We start from the raw sequence: 6,137 nt of genomic DNA on the forward strand, positions 1-6,137 counted from the left end.
AACTGCCCCAGAGGGCTCCCAAGGCTGTAATCTTTACAGAAGCAGACTGCCACATCCTTCTCCTGGGGAGCAGATGGTGGGTCTGAGCCGCCGACCTTTCAGTTAGCTACTGAGCACTTAACCACTGCACCACCGGGGTTCCTGGAATCAAACCCAAGCCTGTCTAATTCCGGCGCAGGCAATGTCTCTCCGTAAAATGTTGACTACCGGATTTACAGACTGGAAAACAGCTTGGTTGGCCCTGGCAGTGCTTGGGGAGTCCAGGGTGGGGAGAGGAGGGGTAAAGGGGGGTGGGGGTGGCTGTTGACTCTTGTGACGCGGGCCCTGCCTCCTCAATAAGCGTTAAAAAGAGTCAAAGAAAGGACAGGCTGTGCCTTCTTCACTGGGGGACAAACTACTTGCTGTGGAAACTGCCCCGCCACCTGAAGCCACCGTCCCTCAGCTTTACCAGGGGCCTTGCCCTCAGACCCCGTCCCCCTCCCATCAGCCCTCTTGCAGGCTGCAGCACAGGTGGGTGACATACAACTGGTCAGTCAGCAGGTGGCGCTGTGAGGAGTAGAAAAGAGAAAAGAGAGAACTGAGACCTGGTGTGTTTGCCCATGAGAGGCCCCATAGATCCGCAGGGAACTTCTTAGGCCGCTGAGATCAGACCCTGAGCCTGCTGCCCTGGACACGGGCCCTGGGCACGCCCTCCTGGCGTGGGGACAGGCCCCCTCGCTGTAGTATCCAGGCGCCTGGGCGAGAACTCCATCCACGAGAGTGACAAACAGCAGTATAACCACAATTGTCTTGTAGTCCCCTCGAATCTTCAGTTATGTTCTCTCGATCACGTTCCCACGTATGCATGTAATTAAACATTTGTGGACTCACTTTAATAATAAACAGGAAATGAACCTAAATATTGTTCCTTTCTCTTATTCCTCAAAGACCATGCCTGAGGGGAAAAAGGCAACCAGAATCCAGACCAGGGAAAAAAAGTTTAAGAAATTTCATGGCTGTGCTGAGGGCAGAAGTGAAGAAGGAGCTCCAAGCTTCTCCTGAGAAGCAGAGCAGAGGCTGCGACCGGCCTGTGGAGAGACAGAGGCCCCCGAGTTTAGGGACAGACGTGTTCCTCAGTGAGCTGCGGGGAAGTACGAGCCCTGTGTTTCAATCCCATTTCTCCTCCGACTTGATTTATGAAACAAGAGATGTACCTCCACAGGGGGCTTTCGTCTGGGAGCCGTGGTCACGGCAAGCCCCAGGGAATCCGGGACACCTCGAAATGATACACAATGCAGCGCGTGTGGTCTGTGTGTGACTGTGTGTCCCAGTGTGTCTCTGTGTGTCCGCTGTATGTGTGTGTGTGTGTGTCTACTCTGTGGGTCTGTGTGTCTGTCTCTGTGTCTGCTGTGTGGGTACTTGTGTGTATCTGTGTCTGTGTGTGTGTCTACTGTATGTCTCCATGTGTCTGCTGTGTCTCTGTGTATGTGTGTCTGTGTGTCTTTGTCTGCTGTGTGTTTGTACTTGTGCATGTCTGTGTGTGGCTGTCTGCTGTATGTCTCTGTGTGTCTGCTGTGTGTGCTTGTGTATTGGTGTGTATCTGTATGTCTGTCTGCATCTGCTGTGTGTCTGCTGTAGCTGTGTCTGCTGTATGTCTGTGTGTCTGTGTGCAAGTCTGCATCTGCTGTGTCTGTGTGTGTGTCTGTGTATGTCTGTCTACTGTATGTCTCTGCATCTGCTGGGTGTGTCTGCTGTGTGTATCTGTGTGTGTATCTGTGTGTGTGTGTGCATGTCTGCATCTGTTGTGTCTGTATGTGTCTGTCTACTGTATGTCTCTGTGTTTGTCTGCATCTGCTTTGTGTGTCTGCTGTGTGTATCTGTGTGTGTATCTGTGTGTGTCTCTGTGTCTGTCTACTGTATGTTCGTATGTCTGCATCTGCTGTGTGTGAGTGTGTGTATCTGCACACGTGCATACACTCTGGGAATGTGGCCCAGAGCTTTCATCAGATCCTCAGAGAAATCTAGAACCCCAGAAAGACAAATAGCCACTCCTCACCTCAATAATGTGGCGAGCCCCTGGCATCCTCACTCAGCAGAAAAACAAAAAGACGATTTCATAAAATGTTATTAATTGCTATTCCAAATAAGCCACAGGGTGCGCAGCGGTCATATCTTGCTCCGTCACAGTGACTTAAGCTGTAAGCAGAGAACAGTACAACCCCCTCTGAGCACACAGTACCTGGGACGTGTCTACCAGAACCTGGGGAGAAAGATCAGCAGATTGGCCACCGTGGGCGGAAAACGAGCTGCCAGGAGGCCTAGCCTCACTCACATGCATAAGGGAAGTGTTGGGGGGAATGTCGATCTGTTCCCCAGATTCCAAAATCCAGTGATAAATTCGTTGAAGGGCGCAGGACCCACAGCCCAGCTGGTTCCAGCGTCCCCTGTGTCTGCCCAGGTTCAGGGGACTTCACCAAGTGTCTAGGCCCACCTGCTCCACAGGATAGGATTTCTGAATTCTCTCTCGCCGAACTCCAAGAGACTTCAGCGATCAAATTCAGGCTCCTCCAACTGGCAGCGCACTGCCCTCACGTCCTAGGTCACCTCAGAAGAGGACAGAAGGCGGACGATCACGTGTGGGATCCCGGCTGTCAGGGCAAGGCCTGGCCGCCGCTCCCAGTCCGCTGCGTGCCGCACAAGAGGCAGGTACAGGTTTGGGGAGCAACTAGTCTGCCTAGTGAGGGAAGGTCAGGGAAAACTCCTGAGGAGGTGACATTTCAGCTGAGACCTGAAGAAGGAGCAGGATGGGGAGGGGGCAAGGGGTCTCAGGCAGGAGGAAGGGCGTTTGCAAAACCCGTGAGACAGAGGTGACACGATGTTCTAAGAGCGGAAGACAGCAGTGGGGGGGGCTCAAAGAATGAGGGCAGAGTGGGGGGAGGGGGCTGGGGAGGCCAGCAGGGCCGGTGACACAGGGCCTTGGAGGTCACATGAAGGACTGGGTTTTTATTCCTGGAGCCCTGGGCAACGATGAAGTTCCAAGCAGGGATCTGGTATTATTGGGTTTGCATTTGGGGAGGAGCATGGAAAACAGACTGGCCTATCATTCTCCTGGTCTTAGCGATGGGGCCACAGAGGGTCACATGACCCAGTCAGAGCTTGGGAGAGCCAAGGGGACTTAGGCTGCCTTCCCCAGTGGGATTTGATCCCTGGGAGGATTGAGGCAGGAGCAATTTTTTTTTTTTTTAAGTCCAATTTAATTAAAAAGTTATGTTCTGAATTTCTCTTTCACAAAGTGCATTGTGAAACCGAAGCCTCCAGGAAATATTTGTCAACTTTTACTTTCGGAAGTTACCAGGAATGCCATTCAGTTAAACTCAGTTAAAAACTTTAACCCTGAAAACATTTATACATTTACTTAAAGGAGCCCTGGGGGTGCAGACGTTACAGAGCTAATAGACTGCTAGCCAAAAGGTTGGGGTTCGGAGGTTTGGAGGTTCAAATCCACCAGCATTTCCATGGGAGAAAAGACTTGCCGACCTGCTCCCATAGAGATTAAAAACAAAAAAAAACCCCACTGCCATTGAGTTGATTCCAATTCATGGTGACCGTATAGGATAGAGTAGAACTGTCCCATAGGGTTTCCACAGCAGTCATCTTTAAGGAAGCAGACTGGCTTATCTTTTTCCTGCAGAGCAGCTGGTGGGTTCAAACCGCTGACCTTTCAGTTAGCGCCCAAGTGCTTAACTACCGGGCCCCCAGGGCTCTGTCATAAAGATTACAGCCTAGGAAAGCCTATGGGACGGTTCTACTCTGCCCTATACAGTAGCTAAACATCTGAATTGACTCAATAACACACAATAACTACATTTACTTATCCATTTATTTTTGTGATGCTAACATGCATATTGGAGCCCTGGTGGCATGATGGTTAAAGAGCTTAGGTCGGCAGTTCAAATCCACTAGCTGATCCTTGGAAAACCTATGGGTCAGTTCTACCCTGCCCTATAGGGTTGCTATGAGTCGGAATCAACAATGGGTTTTTTTTTTTTTGGGGGGGGGGTTAATATGCATAGAAAAGGTCCCTAGGTGGCAGAAACTGTTTGCAACCAATCAACTGCAAACCCAAAGGTTGGCAGTTTGAACCCACCCAGCGATACCTCAGGAGAAAAGGCCTGGTGATCTGCTTCCCTTAAGAGAACAGTCAAGAAAACCCTATGGTGCAGTTCTACTATGTAACACATAGGGTCGCCATGAGTCAGAATCAACTCCATGACAACTACCAACGACAACAAGACTCGTATAAAGCCTGATGGGGCACGGCGCACGGTGCTGACGTCCTTACTAAATGAAGAACTCCGTGCACCAGAAACGCACCTACGACTGGTTGTGGTACAGACATAGTCGATTTTATTCAAACAGTGTTTAAATTAGAAATCATAGATGTCCAAAATTTACAAATACTTCTTCATATACATAGAGTATTGAATCAGACAATTTTTGCGACAAACCCGATGTTAGATACAGAAAAATACTTCAGCGTGGCAGTAACATGTTTTTCTCAGCACCCCTCATCAACTAGGATTTCAGAAATGTCGGAGCGTTTCAGACCAACCTAAGTGTCCTGTGATGGCACTGAACTCTGTAAACAAGTCCTCTGAACTGGTCTGTTTTGTTCAAATTTAGGGGAAAACCTTTCATCAAAATATTCAGCAACCGAAGGGCCAAAAAAGAAAAAAAATCCTCAGCCTTTGAGCTTTTTATCCAATTACACTGACTGCAAGGTTGCCAACAGGAAGATGTTGAAAGGTAGCTCTGTGGAGGCAGAACTGAACAAATTAATGAGAGTGCAAACAAGAGGGTTTTGGGGAAATTCCGTAACTGCACTTTGAAACACCTACATTTGTTTAAGAAAACTGTCTTTTGATGGCGCTCCCATTTTTAAGGGGATGAATTTACACTCTGAATCACAATGTACGGAAGCTGAGAAGGGCCCCATTGTGCAGCAGTCAACTTTGGCGAGGAGTCCCTGTAGTGCAAACAGGTGACGCAATCGGTTACCGGGCTTGGCTGCTAACCGAAAGGTTAGAAGTTTGAGTCCACCCGGAGCGCCTCAGAAGGAGGCCCGGCAATCTACCTCCAGTTCCACTGTGGCACACACGGGGTGGCCGCGAGTCAGAATCGACTCCATCGCCAACTGGTGGCAGTGGCAAGTTTGGCGTGGTTGTTGTCAGGTGCCCTGACATCGATTCCGACTCACTGCCCCCCTACGCACAATAGGACAAAACGCTGCCTGGTCCTGCGCCATCCTCACAGTCATCGCTGTCTGAGCCCACTGTCGCAGCCACTGTGTCGATCCATCTCACTGAGGGTCTTCTCTTTTTCACTGGCCCTCTACTTTACCAAGCACGATGTCCTTCTCCAGGGACTTGTCCCTCCTGATAACATGTCCACAATATGTGGAACGAGGTCTCACCATCCTTGCTTCTAAGGAGCATTCTGCGTACTTCTTCCAAGACAGATACGTCCATCCTTCTGGCAGTCCGTGGTATATTCAATATTCTTCGCCAACACCACAATTCAAAGGCGTCAGTTCTTCTTCAGTCTTCTGTATTCATTGTCCAGTTTTCACATGCATGTGAGGTGACTGAAAAAAAAAAAAACATGGGTTGTGTCACGCCACCTTTGTCCTCAAAGTGACATCTTTGCTTTTTAACACCTGAAAGAGACCTTTTGTAGCAGACTTGCCCAATGCAAAACGTCGTCTGATTTCCTGACTGCTGCTTCCATGGGCTTTGGATCCAAGTAAAACGAAATCCTTGACAACTTCCATCTTTTCTCCATTTATCATTACGGTGCTCACTGGTCAAGTTTGGTGAAGCAACCAAAAGGATCAGAGAAACCCCTCCCCACACACACACTCCGGGTTTCTCCAAGGCCTCAGAGCATTGGCAACGCAAATACTGCAGGTCTGCCACACCGGCGCCTCTGGGCCTCGACTTCCCCTTCTGCACTGTCCCTACACTCCCCTCCGGCTCTGACCCAGTGAGACGTCGGAACGCCCACCTCCCGGCATCCCCCGGGGCAGCCGCAAGATGGGTTCGGGGAAGCGAGAGGAAGAGAACATCGCGCCCGTCAAGCGCGCGTGCGCACACGCGGCA

This window comes from Loxodonta africana, chromosome 4, assembly GCF_030014295.1.
Source record: "Loxodonta africana isolate mLoxAfr1 chromosome 4, mLoxAfr1.hap2, whole genome shotgun sequence".
Lineage (NCBI taxonomy): Eukaryota > Metazoa > Chordata > Mammalia > Proboscidea > Elephantidae > Loxodonta > Loxodonta africana.